The sequence below is a fragment of the Ambystoma mexicanum genome, chromosome 4q, assembly GCF_040938575.1.
Source record: "Ambystoma mexicanum isolate Mex_15411 chromosome 4q, UKY_AmexF1_1, whole genome shotgun sequence".
Taxonomy (NCBI): Eukaryota; Metazoa; Chordata; class Amphibia; order Caudata; family Ambystomatidae; genus Ambystoma; species Ambystoma mexicanum.
Window position 1 is genome coordinate 1,239,006,771 of NC_090928.1, and position 17,585 is coordinate 1,239,024,355.

The following is a 17,585-nucleotide window of genomic DNA, read 5'->3' on the forward strand; positions in this document are numbered from 1 at the left end:
AATCCATGCACAAGAACATAGGCTCCTCAGAATGCACCTAGCTTCGCCGGAATGATACCCTTTACCAAAAATGTAATACAAGCAATAATCTTACATCGTTTACTATAGAAGAACAGGTCTCTGGCGAAAAACATAACTATTCTAACAGACATTCGTGGACAAATGGGGGCACGCTTCACTGTGATGCGGCAATCACTCACAAGGGCAGGTGGACAGGCAAATCCATCGTCTTGGAACAATTCCCAGCCTTGTTCACGCTTTAGCCGCTCCCTGGACAAGGCTGCTGTTGTGCCTGCTCCCTGTTAAGTCTAGACTTGATCCATATGATCCAGTCATGAGGCTTCTAAATGACAATGACATTTCCATATGGACTAGTAATGGTGGCTGTCTTATTTACTACCTTGTAAATGTTCATTGGATATCTAGTTGCTATGACATTAGAGTTCTGCATTTATTTGCCATTGTCAGCACTCGAACAGTCGGTTCCATCCTATTTCGAGCTCCCATATTTGAATTAATTAATTAAAATGTTGCCTCCAAGCTTAGCATGTGTCTCGGTGCCAAGTGCATGGTTTGTCTTGCTGTGTTGCAAAGGGGCTCACATTTTTTTCTTCATCAGGGTCCGACCCATTTAGTACCATCGGCTCGGGGCAACCTTAATGCATAGCAGTCTTGTACAAAATGCAGCATTACAAGGTAAGCGTATACCAAATTGGGGTTCATGTTGGAAGCCGTCCCCTGAGAAATATAGGCACCTGAAATAGTTCAGCATGCCAGTGGCATTGCGCCTGTTGCCATGTTCAGTGTTGTACTTAGTTTCCACCCTAGTGCTGTGCTGGGGACATGGTTCCAGTATGTAAGGCGTTTTCAAATGAGGCGCTGAGGGCATCACAGAGCTGTGAAATAAACCACATATCGCCCTGTTCACTATAGGTGTTACAAACACGTGGCCAACCCATTCCCCCCACACCCCCAATTTCAGCAGCTCAGACAAATACTGGCCACTGTGGGACTGTTTAACAATGTGACTATACGGCCTACACAGGGGGAAGGGACAAAATATAGCTGCAATATTAATGCCTTATTATCCTGCACCATAGAGGAATGCTGTAAACTGACACACAGATGAGGTTGTGTACCAGTATGTGGCTAGCCTTACAATGTAGCAAACCCTAGCCATCAACCCCTTCCTGCAGTTGTCTCTTTATAGTATAGTGGTTGACCCTGATCTTTTGATGACTGCTGTGATCATGAAATTGGCATCGCAGATCTGCACATTTATGGTAATGTTTCTGAGTGATGTATTGGTGCTCATTATGAACGGGTGCCTTCATGGGTATGTGCATACAATCAATAGCCCCAATCATGTTTGGGAAGTGGACTAGCCCATAAAACGGTTCCTTTGTGCACTGCAACATTTCCTGATATGAGGGGAAAGTAATATACTTTGGTGCGAAGTTATGTAAAGCACTCATCACCTCATGTAGGAACTTGCTTCAGCTTGCATGAGAAATTCTGGAGACAGGAGTGTAGTGCCAAAAGCAATTTCACAAGGCTAGGTACTGCATTGCTCAAGAAAGATTTAGGGACAAGCTTTCTTCCACCTAATGCAGTATTTCCAGAATGGCATTAAATGGACACCTGTACAGCTTGAAGACCTCCTCAGAAGACTTCCTGAAGAACTTCTTTCTATTGCTGTAAACGCTCCTTCATGGCACTGCAGGTACCATCATTAGTCTACGGAGGACAAGGCCTGTGCCATTCTGGCTACCCGAATACACGCACACTTTCTGAGCAACGCATAAAAAGGGACATTCACTGCACCAGCAGAAGCAACCGCTGGTAATGCAATGTGACCTAAAATGACATTCTACGACAAACTAACCTTGGTGCTTCCCAAAGTGGGCTGCTAACAGTTCTACCCCGGGAGAATGGAACAGTGCATGGGCAGGGCAGACACCAGATATGGAGGTAGGGGCACAGAACCATCAAGAGCCACTGAACTGCAGGCTACCCCTCTTCCGATTGTTAATAAAGCAGCTGAGATTAGGGTCTTGATTTCATGAGGGAATCGATGCCTTTTTCTATTCAAATTCTCCTCTATCCACAACTAGCTTTACTAATCAAGCTGGGGTTCTCCAGCATTGGATCTTTCATAAATTCACATGCTGTGAATATTCCCCGTTGTCAGGCTGGGAATCCTCGGTAACATAGAGCAGTTTAAACTTTCAGTCACATTTATGCTCCATTATTCATTTTTGGGCTGTACTGCCCCCAGCCAATAGGAACACCTCCCTTAACTCCTCTCCTGTCGGTCATCTTCAGATTTTTCCCCAGACGTTAGCGTAGGGAGTCCTCAAAAATCATCTCTCCAACTTTTCTACGATAGAATTATAAAATGAACACCTTTTTTGCAAAAAAGATTTATTTTTTACATCAACTCGACAACTGGCTTTGGTGGCGACATCTACTGTTGACCGCTCAACCGCTGGTATTCTTCGACAGAGCTCTGTCTGCGTAGTTGGGCCTACCTTATGGCGGAATCCATGAGGAAAAGCCTGTTCAAGGCCTGTACTCGCTGTAGGCTGAAGATTGTCTACATTGAGGATCATCATGACGACTGCCTCTACTGTTTTCATCCACACAATGTCATGCAGGACTGCAAAATGTGCCAGTCGCTTTTCAACAAGACGCTGAGGGATCGTCACTTGACTCAAGGACGCCAGCAGGACCTCTGACTCTGCTTCAGTATGGAATCATGCTTCGTTAGGCCATGGCAGGTTGGCCCAGCGAACCCCTTTTAGCAAGAGGTCTAGGTTGCATGAAGTCCAAGCCTCCAGGAAGAGGCACAAGGATTCCTCAACCGACGAGCCCGGATCTTTGCACATGGACTGGTCTTCAACAAAGGTTAGGGCTCATGGGTGTCAACAGGGACTGAGAGCCGAAGCTCCTTCCATCGCCCCAAGGACGTAAAATCTCCTAAATCCATGTCTAAATCAGAGTGCCACTCTTCATCTTTAGGGTCGAAGACAAGCTCCGCGTCCTCTAAATCTGCGACAGAAACTAAACCGTCGATGGCCACGACTACCTCCTCTTCAGCTAAGCCTTGATCGACTATGACTACCACGTTGTCAACTACTACCCGACGACCATGAGGATCTCGTCAACAACATCTTACTCCACAGCTGTCACACACTCGTCAACGACAACCTCGTCGACTACTTAGTTGACGGACAAAAATGGCGACCAGGCCATTGTAACCAGAGCCATCATCAATGGCGTTTCTGACACCAATACAGTGTCTGCATTGACTGCCTCTCCGAGAGCATCTTCTCCTAACCTTGAGGTAGCTTTGCTGCCGGGTGTCATCATTGTCAGAGCCACCTCTCTCCCAATCCGAAGAGGAAGAGGCCATCATATCACTGCTGTTTTCTCCAGAGCAGAGTCCATCGCCTCCCAGAAGGCAGGGGTGGCAAGCTGGATAAGGCTACCACCTTTCCCCCTCTGCATTCAGATCAAGCCTTCACTCCTACACAGAGACATGTCTTTAGACATTTTATCTACTCTCACCTCTCTAGTGGCAACCCTGCAGCAACGTCTGCCTGCACCGGCCCTGGATACAGCACTGGTCAGACATCCTTTGACCTATAACCCTGACCCTTCCAGGGAGATGGACGACATTCCACCTAGGAGGGATAAACACCAAGCACCAGTCAGCACCACAGAGGCTGTCTGATACTGGGGCAGACACTGACAACGGGGCTCCACACACACACACAACCTGGACTGATGAATTTGGCTATTTCATCGCAGCTGATGGGGAGCCAGAAGACGTTCCACTCAAGACACTCACCCCCGGATGAGGAAGGGGCCTTCCACGCTCTCATGTCCAGAGCAGCCACCATGTTCGGCCTTGCGCCAAAGGAACAGCGAAAGGAAAGTGTACTGTACCGGCGCAGAGAAGAGCGCAGGAAATCCATCATGTCTATCCCGCTGTTGGAAGACGTCTGGATGATGGCCTAATCACCTTAGCACATCCTGCAACGGCTAAAAAAGACCAGTTTGACAAGAAATACAGAGCCTCGGAAAGCGCTGTCTCTGTACTCAACTGACACCAGACTCTGTTGTATCAGCTGCAGCCAGGAAAGGGTCGGCTAATCCATCCTCATACTGCTCTGTCCCCACAGGCAAGGAAGGAAATCGCCTTGACACTTTTGGTAAGAAGATTATCACCACAGCACCTACTACTATTAGGGCAGCAAATGCAATGGCCTTACTCGCACGCTACGATCACGAGCTGTGTTACAAATTGGGTCCCTTGCTGGAGTTCCTACCAGACGACAAAAAGCAAGAAGCCTTGGACAGCTTCCATGAAGGTGAGTTGGCTTCCGACCATGCCATTAGTCTCTGACATCGCAGGCACTGTTTTTTGCCAGCCAGGAAACTGAGTGGTCCTGCACCGACTGGATTGGATCAAGGTGAGAGATTTTCGACCAAGGTCATAGATATGCCCTTTGATGGATCTGCCCTCTTCGGAAAAAAGTTGAATGAGACCCTGCAGTCCATTAAAACGGACAGGGAAACCACTCACTGCTTGGGCACGCTTCAGCAAAGGCCCCAGTCCTTTCGCTCTGAAAGGTTGCTATGGCAGGACTTAGAGGGATAACCGCACCATGTAGCAGTCTTCCTCCTCTTACAAGACCCTGTATTCATCAGGGGACCAGTACAGGAAATGATCCCATTATTACAGGGGTTCACAGCTGCGCCGTGGCTTAGCCCAGCCAAAGGGCCAGTCAAGTAAGCAAGCATGACAAGCCCAGGGTCAGGCCCTCCCACTTCAGTACCCCAGTGGGAGGACGCCTGTCAAAGTTCATCGATGAATGGACACTAATCACAACCGACAAATGGGGTCTATGCCTCCTCCAGCAGGGCCACTCGCTGGAATTTTTTGACTATCCTCCAAACATTCCTCCCAAGCACAAACCAGAAAGACTACGGCATCTCTTGCTTCAAGAAGTGCAAGCTTTTGCAGCGGAAGGGTGCAGTGGAGAAGGTTTCAAGAAGCGAGCAGGGCACAAGAGTTTACTCCAGATATTTCCTGGTAAGGAAAAAGGCACTGCACAACAAGCCAGGAGGCTGGAGACCCATCTTAGTGCCAAGTGTACTCAACAAGTTCTTAAATTCGCAAACATTCCACATGGTCACACTACAGCAGGTATTGTCGCAGCTACAGGGAGATTACTTGGCATCCCTCGACCTCGAGGATGCCTACTTCCACATCCCTATTTGCCCCTCTCAACGGCGATACCTACGTTTCATGGTGTCGGGATTACATTATCAGTTCAAAGCTCTTCCATTCATCCTGCAGTCTGCCCTGCGAGTATTTACCAAGTGCCTTGCACCAGTGGTGGCTGCTCACCTGCGGCAGAGGGGCGCCCATGTCTACCTGTACCTGGACGTCTGGCAGGTAAGGGCCCCTCTTTTCCGCAGCAAGAAACCAACACCGCTGTCATCATCCAGTGTCTACAGCAACTGGTGTTTTCCATCAACTTCCCAAAGTCATGCCTGATTCCATCAAAGCAGCACTCGACACCCAGACCTGCACTGCTAGACCCACGGATGAAAGGGTGGCAGCTCTTTTACACAAGGTGCCATACCTCAACAGCGCCCGAGTGACGCCAGTCTGCAACTACTAAACCCTGCTGGGGATGTTGTTGTCGTCATGCATCCTGTTAGTCTACAACTGCCGATTGCACATCAGACCGGTCAGGAATTCCTCTATGCCCGCCGGGTCCAGTGCTCAGGGGTCCTGGGATGACCGCATTACCCTAACACCAGTTTTCAGACAAAGCCTTCGCTGGTGGTCAGTAAGGGAACACCTGGTGCAGGGCTCCCCCTTCAGACTGCCGGACCACCAGGCAACCGTCACAACGGATGCTTCAATGGAGGGCTCCCATTGTCAAGGCCAACACACCACAGGGCTTTGGTCGGAGGAGGAAAAGAGCCAGCATATCAATCTGCTGGAGCTACGAGCAATCTTCTGGGCCCTTAAGGGGAAGGTGGTGCGCATTTACACCAACAACACAATGTCAATGTTTTATGTCTGCAAGCAAGGAGGAACAAAGTCCCAACAGCTTTCATAGGAGGCCCAAACCCTATGGCACTGGGCCCTACAGCAGAGCATGTTTCTCATTCCCCTCCATCTTCCGGGTATTCAGAACACTCTGGTGGACTCTCTCAGCAGGGAGTTACGCTCCTGTCACTAGTGGGAACTGCACAGCGGCCAGCTACACCTGCTGTTCCTGACGTGGGGCCCTCCGGAGATCGACCTCTTTGCCACCCACGAGAACAGACGCTGCAAGACCTTTGCCAACCGCTTTCCACATCCAGAGAGCGCGGGAGGCGCCTTCACAATTCCATGTGAGCGGAAGTTCCTTTATGTGTTTCCCCCATTCCTCTGGTCCCTCAAATCCTACACACCTTCAGACTGTATTGGTGCAAACTGATATTAGTGGCCGAGACAGTTTTGGTACTCAGACCTCCTTGCCTCAGCTCCATCAATCAAGCGGTTGCCTCACCAAGCACTTCTGTCCAGTAATCAATGAGCAGCACTGCACCACGACCCGGCCTCTCTTAATCTGACAGCCTGTGTTCTTAGAGTTCGGTGCACTGTTCCTTTTCGCAAGACTGCCAAGCTGTCCTAGCCAAGGCTAGAGCCCATCCACCTTGAAATGTTACAAAAGCAAGTGGAAACATTTTAAGATGTGGTGCAGAAGCCAACGACAGCAACCTCAAACCAGCTGACCGGCCAAGCTCTGCCTACATCTACTGTCCCTAGCTCAATCTGGGTTAATGCATTCCTCCATAAAGGTGCGACTGGTGTGCCTTACCTGTAGTCTCACCGGCTGGTGAAGGAGTTTTTACGAGGGCTCTTCCGGTCTTTTCTAGCACCAGCGTGGGAGCTCAATGTGGTGCTCTCAAGAGTCATGAAGCCATCCTTCAAGCCCATGCACCGAGCATCTATCAAACACTTTTACTGGAAAACTGCATTCTTGGTGACCATAACTTCAGCTAGACGAGCGAGTGAAATCCAGGCGTTTTCTGTGAAACCGCCCTATCTAAAATTTCATGAGGACAAGGCAGTTCTACCAACCCAACATTTGTGCCCAAGGTGCCATCTGCATTCCACCTAAACCAGCAGGTGGTTTTGCCTGTATTCTTTGACACACCCACCTCTTCAGAGGAACGTACTCTGCACACGCTGGATTTGGTGTGTGCTCTCAAGTACTACGTGGCACAAACAAAAACCTTCCACACAACGGATCAGTTATTTGTTTCATTTGGACCGTCTGGTCCTGGGAAGGCTCTCTCTAAGTCCTGTATCTCGTTCTGCCATTAGCAAGCTGGCAGGCTCTGGATTCGTTCTACCAGAGCAGTGGCTGCAACCACAGTTTTTCTCTCCAGAATCCCGCTGCCTGACATCTGAGATGCAGCCACCTGGAGAGCAGTGCATACATTTTACCAGGTTGTATTGTGTCGACAGACATTCTGCAGTAAAATCTAGTCGGCCAATCGTTTCTGTGGAACCTTTTTGCGTGAGGTGGGTACGTCTCCAGTGGTAAGTTATGCTGGGAGCTTGCCTCCGGCCTATGGGTATTGTAATACTGCTTTCTAATCTATTCAGACCATGTGAATCTATGAAAGATCCAATGCTGGAGAAGGAATAAGTAACTTACCTGTAACTCCTGTTCGCCAGCATTGGTATCTTTCATAGATTCACATGCGACCCTCCCACCTACCGCACATGGCTCATCTTTTGGCTCTTAGGGCCACTCACGTGCACTGCCAATTCTGAAGATGGCCGACAGGGGAAGAGCTAAGGGACGTGTTTCTATTGGCTGTGGGCAGTATGGGCCAAAATGACTGTAATAGAGCATAAAAGTGACAAAGTTTAATTTTAAACTGCTCTATGTTACAGAGGATTCCCAGCCTGATAACTGGGAATATTCACAGCATGTGAATCTATGAAAGATACCAATGCTGGAGAACAGGAGTTACGGGTCAGTAACTTATTCCTTACTTGCTGCAAATAAAAGGTAAAAATGGAAAGAAAAAGTGGTATAAACATTTCAAAGGGAACATTTTTGTTGTACAGAGACTCACTGCCAGTTTCGGGGCTTACCTAAACCTTGCCCTCCACTGGAACAGTGCATGCATGTTCAACTGACAAGCCAGATATGTTTGAAAGAAGTAAGGGGAGATGGCTGTACACCACTGGCCATGACCCCCTTATGCTTTAAATGTTATATAGAAGTGTCCTAATTCCTATTTATAGAGTGTCCCAAATGCACAGAGTTCAATTCCCATAGTTGTGTTTGTTTGGCATCAGTTGACCTGGGCAGCCAAAAGTGGCTCCTGGTAGCTGTTGATGTGAAGCTAACCAGGCTTTTCTAAGCTACAAGCAGGAGCTAAATAGCTCCCAGCGCCCCTCAATTTCAAACCCTGATTAACTCTTATGTCGAAACCAGTCAGTGTTGAAAGTAGCCTGAAGCTGGAAACAAGAGTCTATTAACCATCTCCCTTACTGGCTACATGTGCTTGCATTTATGATGTTGTATTGTGTGTGGATCTAACCACACCCAGTTTGTGTTTTTTAATTGGATGGCATGAAGAAGTTGAATATTGTGTCTTTAACTTGTGGAATGGGATTGTGTGGTATGTTAGTATGGAATGGTATATTGTGGTTTCATGGCAATTGTTAAGTTTATACTGTTGAAATGCTTTTGAATTATTTGATAGTACTTCTTTTTCTGGAATGATTATTACATTGTTTGACTAGATTTATTGTTCCAGGTTCATCTTTGTTTACCTCGAAACATAGCATCTGGCATTGCTCTGGCCATCGCTACAGATGTTTTTCAGTCTGCCTTGCCATTACAGAACTCTTAAAACCATATGCAAATCAGCCTTTGGGTCCAAGTTACCTATTTCAAAGCTCCATAAAATAACTTCTAAAATAATTGTAAAGAATTCTGAAGCGTATTACAATTTCTCTATAGAGAAGTCATTTTCCAAGAGTGTGTAAAGCGGGTTGTTGATGGCACTTAAAAGCCTTGTTGGAAGTATGTACTGTGTGTGGTCGGATGAGGAACAAAACATGGGTATTTGGACATGGCGAGGGGCTAAGAAATCGTATGGTGTCTGGGCAAGAAGAAAGGTATTTGCAAGGGGCCCTGGGCTCTAGTACAAGGGTAACACCCTCCCCCATTTTAATCTAGGTAAAAAAAGTATTTTGTTTTTAAAATATATGGCTTGCGTTCAATTCTTTTGTAGTTAAATTTGTTAATGCAATATATATATATATAAAAAAATCTTTGTTAAGTTGCGCTACTAAAAACCTATGAAATTCAGTGAAAAAACTTTGTTAAAGGGACGTTATGGTTCAAAGTAAAACCGAAAACCCCCTGAAATCCGCTAGTTATGGTAAGCTAAGCAACCATAACTCGCGCCACCACTGTGCATTGCTAAGACTAACACCCAGGACATCAAAGATGACATCACAAATGTAATTGATGACATCACATGTCTGGCTCGCTCTTTTTAAGATCTGTGCTTCGTGGACAGTTTGGAACTACATTTTCTACTGATGTAGGAACTTTCAGCTTGCACAGCTCCAACACCTATTCCTACCCACCATTAACAACCTAGTACACAGTACATAGTTTTACCAAAACTGCTATTTATCTTAAAAAGACATCAGCTAAGGCCATCCCTCCTCCCCAAGAGACACCACCACTGCAGTAATCAAGGAGCATGAGAATCACTGCCCCCTACCTTAGAAATAACAAACGCGCAACATTTTCCCCTGTCCACCTGCCCGTTCATATTAGTGTTTGGTGGCTCTTCCCTCATTTCCCTCCCACCTTTCATTCTTAGCTCTCCTGTCAAAATAAATCCATCCAAAAAGAAAATAAATGTTCCTTAAGGAACCACCTTTCACAGTTAAAAAATAGAACTAAAAAAAAAAACGCATAGACTCCATCTACTTTATATTTCTCAGTAAAGTACATAGACGCAATAAGATTTTCCAACATTTCCATTTGCATTTTGTGTTATGCTAATGGAAATATTGTGGCGTTCATCCTCCGTTCCAGGGACTGGAACGGTGGATAATGGCCCAGCAGCCACAGTTATCAGCCCAAGCGAAGCGAGGGTGGATAACGAGGTCTCTGACCATTACCCCCCATTCCAGCCGGTGAAATGGGGGGTGAAGGCCATTAGCAGCCTAGGTTTCCAAAGCGGTAACCCGTGCTACTAAAAAAGAGGATTTTCCAAGATGGCCACTATGGAAAGGGAAGGCGGCAGTTCCATACAGGGCCCCTATTTGCTTTCCATGGCAGCCTGCAAAAGGCAAAAACAAAACCCTGTGACCATATTACCACAAGCACATTTTTCTTCCCTTTCAAATCTATCCTAATTTCGAATAACTTTACCACAAAGCCAGTCCCAGGTGGATATAGCCACTTTAATCCTATGTTTTTTCCCTTCTGGTCATGGCCAGTAGCCACATTGGGCCTCATTACGACCCAGGCGGTAAGGGGTTTACGGCAGCGTAAACAGCGCCGACCCTTACCGCCTGAGTACGAGGTCCCTTAGCGCCATGGCGGATTTAACACCTGCTTTTAGCAGGTGTTAAAATCCATGGCGCTAAGGGACCATGGAGTTAATTACGCCACCGTAATTTACGGTGGCGTAATTAACGCCTTCCCCACTCCCATTATGCCCTATGGGGCAAAAATGGGAATGGGGAAGGGTAAATGGGGATTGGGGATTTACCGCCCCGCCAAGGTCGGAATGGGGCGGTAAGTCCGCCAACCACCATGGCGTAAACATAGTTTACGCCATGGTGGTAAAGTCACGGCCCAGGCGGTAACTTACCGCCTGGGTCGTAATGAGGCCCATTGTCCGGATCATGACCTTATACCATGACCCCGACTTTCTGGCCACTGCCCATGGCTAGCTACAGCCTACCCCTCAGTCACTAAAGCTATACCGCTATTTTTTTTAACTACATTATGACACTTGTCAAATAAGAAAACACTGCCACTTTTGCAAAACCATGCTTTTCGATCCTTGCCAATGAGCCTTATGCAGATTTGCTGGAAATCCACCCCGTTTTGTTTTTTCAAAACTGTCAAATGAATGCACATACAATCGTCATATAAGCTCTGTACAAAATCCCAACAAACTGTGTAAACTCATTCGAAATCACGTCAGAAATATCCCACCCATCATCATCACCCCTCAACTCCCCAAACATTATTTCATAGGTTTTACAAGTGCAATGCTCAGAAAATATTATTGTCCTGAGGGTTCGACCATGTATTTTTATACATACGTTGATCTATCCCAAACATTTCCAATTCACCTTACCTCATTTTTCCTCTTTTAGAAACATACGAAATCTGGCAGCAGGGCGCGTCCAACTTGTGCTATTGTTATCCATTGCTGCATCTGCCTAAGGTAAACTGGCCTGACGTCACTAAATCATATGCCCCGAACCCTGACCCTCACATCACCAACCCTAGTGATATTCAACACCTTTCTCTGTGACGTTCCTCTTCAGCGTAGCCAAACGCACCCATAATCACCTACGTGACGTGACGCAGAACCCGAAAATCAAGACACATCGACTAACAACACAACACAGCACATCACAATTCGAAATATTAAACTATTCTTTAAAAGACAACAATAACACTGTACAATTTGTAAAGTACTTTTATTTCACAATAAACTCTCAGAGAACATCCAACTATTCCCATATTCAATCAAATAGCAAATTTGTTTCTTCGCTCGTGATCCAAAATGTTAATCGTGAAGCACACGTTGTTCTTTTTCCATACACAAAGTGCTCGTTTTTGATAAAGGAACCGCTTGGGTCACACAGTGAATTCCAGGGCTTCTGTATCAACTTGGGCCTAGACCACCATAAAGGATGTTATGTTACTCCTAATCGCTAGTGCAGCATATGGGCACATGGGCACTTGGGTGATCGTCCCAAAAAACAGTCACTGTGATCCAGCCGTTGACGACTATGTGCACCTGCCAATTGAGGAAGCCATCAGTTGGCATCTGGAATCCCTGGCAATCGCAGTAAGGCAGCATGTAGCTATTTGGAAAACATAACAGAAAATATGTATCAATACCCGACCTTTATTACAATATATCTATTGATTTCTTAATTCGGCATAGAGTTTAAACTAACGATTAGAACACACATCAAACAATCTCAACAAAGACAAAAACAACGTGGAAACTGATACACAATTTGATATGGTCATACATGACATTTTAATGAAATAGTAGCATTGAACATGGGTGAATCTAGTGATAGTCTACATGCACCTAGATCCTGCACTCTCCATAACCACAAAAAAAGACAACCACACAGAAAGATATTACTTTCGTTACATTGCCAAAATTAATCTTCAGAAAATAATAAGTTAAAGCTTGTTCCGGTATACAGTAGTCAAAATCAAACTTACATTATATTCACCATTTCCATTCTCTTGGCGTAACTCAGACCGTAATGCTCACTGCACTCGCACCAAAGAATCTTCATGAACTGATTTTACATGTTCCTTACACACTTTTGGAATGCATAACCTTATCAAATGTTCATTATTACAAACCGCCTCTCACTGCATTCCTTACGGAATATTCCCTTTCTCTCAAGGTCAAAAAACATTGAACCTTATACTTTGTGTCCCATGCATGGGCTTCCTTAGCTCGCAACCAAAAAATCAAAGCTGGTGACCTTCACTCAGAAACTAAATACATTCTCACTTTGCAACAACATGGCTCACCGCATCCATGAGAACTCGTATTCTCATACACGTGCAGGGCCGATGTTTCCATCAAACACTGCAGGTGGCTGCCTCAGATGCCAGACTCTAGGGGGCGCCAGTCTGACTCCAATATTATTTTAAATACATTGTAAAACAGACACATTAGTCCTTCGCCTGTTACGCACATTATATTGTGGAACACCTCCAAATGTACCGTATGACTTTCGTGACAAAAAAACACCACTTTTTTGCTTCTTGCTGCCACATCCCATCCTCATCAACCCTCACCTCCCCAGACATTATTTGATAAGTTTAGCAAGTGCCATGTTGTGTTTTTTAATATGTTTTTGCCGCGATGTCCGCAGACACCAAAACGCGGATCAAAGATGGCGGGCACATCGGAACAATCTGACGCACTTCACGCTCTTCACCATCCAATGACGAACGCGTCACATGTCCGCAGACATGATGCGACCGATTAGCCAATCGTTATCTTACTCACGGAGCAAACAGGGAAGTGTGTCCGCGGAGCGGACATAGATATCACTAATTTTTGTAGACCTACTTTTTGATCGTTTAAAAAAAAATGGACGGATTTTCACCAAATTTACAAAAGCACGCTTTCGGGACAAACCGCTGCTCCTGCTGCAAATTTGGTGAAAATCTGTCCAGCGGTTTGAGCTGTAGCCGTGCGCAAAGTTTTTCCCCCATTCAGTCTATGGGGAAAAAAAGACATTTTGGGACCCCCCCTATAACTTTGCCCCCCCGGACCAAACCTCACCAAACTTTGCAAAAAAAAATCCGAATGGGCCATATACTTTTTCTGCACAGTTTGGGGAGGATGTAGGGGGGGCGAAGTTATAATCTGCCCAAAAAGTGCTCTTCCTATGGGATTAGCAATTTAACCATAACTACACGGCCACTAATGTGGCCGTGTAATATGTAGTTTGTTATTTATGAAGATTTAAGGAACCAGCATAGTGAATATACTCCTATGTCCTGTCCCTTTTTCTCCATAATTATGGCACTTCCAGTGGAGTGGGGACAGACCTTAAACACAGCAACACGCAATTCCCCTTTGAACATTTTGGATGAGGAGGTGGCTGCGCACATAGAGTGTGGATATGCCCTAAACTCCGCCCACACACTCCACATCCTCAGTCCCATCCTCACACCTGACTCAATTTTAATTTCCCTCAGTTTGTTGCTTCATAGATGTAACTTTCTATTTGCTTCTTTTGCCCCACGATGACTGATTCCTTCATGTATGCCGAGTAAATCCAGCTTTTCCATGTGCACAAGGTATCCGGTCTGTTTTCAGCAGTGCACCCTGTGTTTAGAATGGTTGCGGCTTCTTGACTGCTGGGATACCTGTGCGCTGTGTGACGCACTTATGCAGAAGTGACTGTCGCACTGGCTGATGCACAAGGCGATCCTCAAGGCCAGTCCTCGGTATCACCCCAGGAACTTTGAGGAAGGTAGTCGAGCCTCTTTATTTGGCACCCCTAACAGGTGACGTCTTCCCAAAAGTGAACTTGGTTTGGATGGCTTGTCTTGGCTAACCACTGGGACCCACCACAACGTCACTGCAAAGCCTCATACTGGCGGCTGCACAGAGGAGCCTTTGGAATCTGTACCAGACGTTGGTCCAAGGAGACTTTGGTTTCTGAGTTCTTGTTCCATGGGCACTATCCCTGAGGGCGACTTGCCTCATACTGTGACTTATCCTGAGTCCCTATCTACACCTTTTGCTGGGTCCTTGCCCATGGTCCCCAGCACACTTGCTCTACTGCGGAGTACCATGAAGCACTGTCCCCTGATGGTAATGGTATCAGGTTAAGACTTTGGCAAATCACCAGGCAATGCCTCTCCAGCAGTCTGACACAGGACCCAGAGTGCAAATCGGCCAAGTACTGCCACCAATTGGAGCAGCCTAGCCCGAACTGTTAGGCCAGGTCCTCTCTGTACGGAACTGCAAGCAACCCCAGATATGCTTCGGTCTTATTTAGCCTCATCAGTAAGGTGCAGCTTGGTTCACTATAGTGCAGTGAGCAAAGACCCACGTCTGGGCCAAAAAAGTGATGGGTGTAAGGTTTTAATCAATCTGAATCACTGGCACTGTCCTTGGCAAACTTCCACACCAGCTATTTTTAGTCCATCTGGGCCTTTGCAAAAGGGGCCCAGCCATTTTATTATTATATTTGAGCACGGACCTAGCTTCGAGAAGCAACGGAGAGCTTCACAGAGGTATACAACAATACAGATACACAGCAGAGTGTTTTACAGAGGTATACCACAGTACAGATGCAGTTAACAGAACAGATATACAGTGGGGGTAAATTACAGAGGGGCACAAAGTAGGGGTATAGGTGTACTGGGTGGTGAGGAGGAGAGGGGCGGACGGTATCTAGAGAGTCTGGTGGTGTGGGGGCCATGTGATAGACTAGGTGTTGAGGAGGAGAGACTCCTTGAGGTTAGTCTTGAGTTCTTTTCTGAATTGTGGGGGCGGGTCTGTTGTTGACGAGGAGGAGGTTCCACAGTCTTGGTGCTTAGGCAGAGAAGGCTTGTTTTCTGGTCCTTTTCCTTTTTGCAGCAGCGGGTTTAAGTCTGCACGTGTCTTGACGTCTGGTGATGTGCTGTCCGCCGGAGATGCTGAGTTTCTCTGCAAGGTAACTAAGTGACTTGAGGGTGACTGCCTTATAGATGATGCAGCAAGACTTGAAGGTGATTTGTGCTTGCAGTGGGAGCTACTGAAGGACGATGAGGGTTGGGGTGATGTTGTTGTATCTGTGTAGACCCTTGATGAGGCGTGCGGGTGAGTTTAGCAGGCTTCTCAGGCGCACAAGGGAGGACGATGGATGCCTTCATGGAGGGCATTACCCCCATCCCGGTAGGACCAGTGCTTGGTGCATCTAAAGCTGTTTGTAGGGAGGAATGGCTTGACTTTCCACATGAGAGAAAGCTGTTACCAAGCTTTCCTAGCTATGTGTGTCTGGAAGGAGAGGTGTTTGTTGATGTGGAACCCGAGGGACTTGACTCAAGAGGTGAGCTCGGGTATGAAGTCCTCATGTTTCATGGTTTTGTGGAGAATCCTGCGGGTCCCCCACCAAAACCATGCTTACAGTCTCCTCACAAGGGGAGGGCAAACACTTCCTGATCCCAATCCTGGTGGTAGTGTACTGCGGGAGTATAACATTGATGGACACAATGCCAATGGCAGTGGGGAGATTTGGCGAGGTGATCCTTAGAGGGAATACTTTTGCCACTGAGTTAAAGGAGGAATTGGCTTGTTATTTTAATATATTTTGACCTTCTCCTAAGAATGGAAGGGTAAACTCCAAGGGTGTACACCAACAAAGTATTGTGTCCAAAGAACAGGTTTCTTTCACCCCCAAAATCAAATATCTTCTCCAACGCCAAAGGTATATCAAAAAGAATGATGGAAATTGTGCCTTTTCTCTCCCATCTGTCTCAAAAAAGGTTAAACCCTAAAACTCCTTTTTCAATAACATCAAAGGAGGAAAAATCATCTTTAAACCTTTTAAAGAAGTAAGAAAACAGAATTCCTCTGAAGTAGCCTACATGTCCCAGAATCCCTCGGGGACTGTGATGAAGAAGAGTGCTGAAGAGGCATGTACGAGCCAAAGGCAGGCAGGCCTAATAGCTTTTGGCAAGGTCAGGCAATTAGTCCTTAGGGTTTGTACCTGAAGCCAATTAACCCACTTGAAGGGCATAAAAGACTGCGGCAGGAAGAAGCAGAGCACGAGGCTTGCAGTTCACTAGGAAGTGTGATCACAGAAGGGACGCCAGAGCAGAGGAAGAACAGATTTCACCTGCAGGCTCTGAGTTCGTCCTGTGCTCACAAACTCTGTTTGGCTGTGGCAGCATTGGAAAAGACGGGGAGGGGAAGGCAGTCTTTCCAGATGTGCCTAATTGCTGTGAATGCAGAGCTGAAGTTGTGCATCCACCGAAGGCCCATGTGCAGAAGCAAACCGAGGGAAGCTGGAGAAAGGAAGACTCTCCATTAACGAGGCCGGATCAGAGATACCTGTGTCACAGAGTGCCTGTAGCAGCAGAACAAATTAAGTCAGGAAGTTGAAGCAGCCTGCAGCCGCTGTGATTGTGGTGTCAGTGAAGTTAGCTCCATACTCCAAATCATCAGGAATACCTTGCTAAGTCCCCGCGTGAATAGAAAGCTTTTTCCCATTGTAAGATGTAAACTGTTGCCGAACGGTCTTGTGTCTCCTGTTAAAGAGGGGAATGTTGTCGGTAACCCTTTTGAAGTCAAAACTGACTTTCTTGCAATGTTACAAGCTCATTTCAGATCAGAGAGAGGTCGCGCACATGAAACATTTTCCCCGTTTTCTCTTTAAGCATAATGCTAACCGAAAAGAGGGACTGCACAACTTTAAAGCGGTAGTTCATCCTTAAAATGAAATCACATGTACCTAATTTCATTTCTACAGGGAAACGGACTCCTTGTAACATACTGAATACTAAACTAAACTAATACTTATGTAGGAGTTATAGAAGTTGCTGAAGTCATATGAAGAAAAAGTATTACCAAAGCCAGTAGATCAAGCTCAATTAAAAACAGAACACCATTGTTTTAAAGTTGTTGAAGCTGTTGTAAACCCAGAGTCCTCTGATACAAGGGTGACAATGTTATCCAAGGCTGGAAGAGTGGTAATACAGCTTTGGGGTAGCTACTGGAGACAAGGTGTATATGAGGAT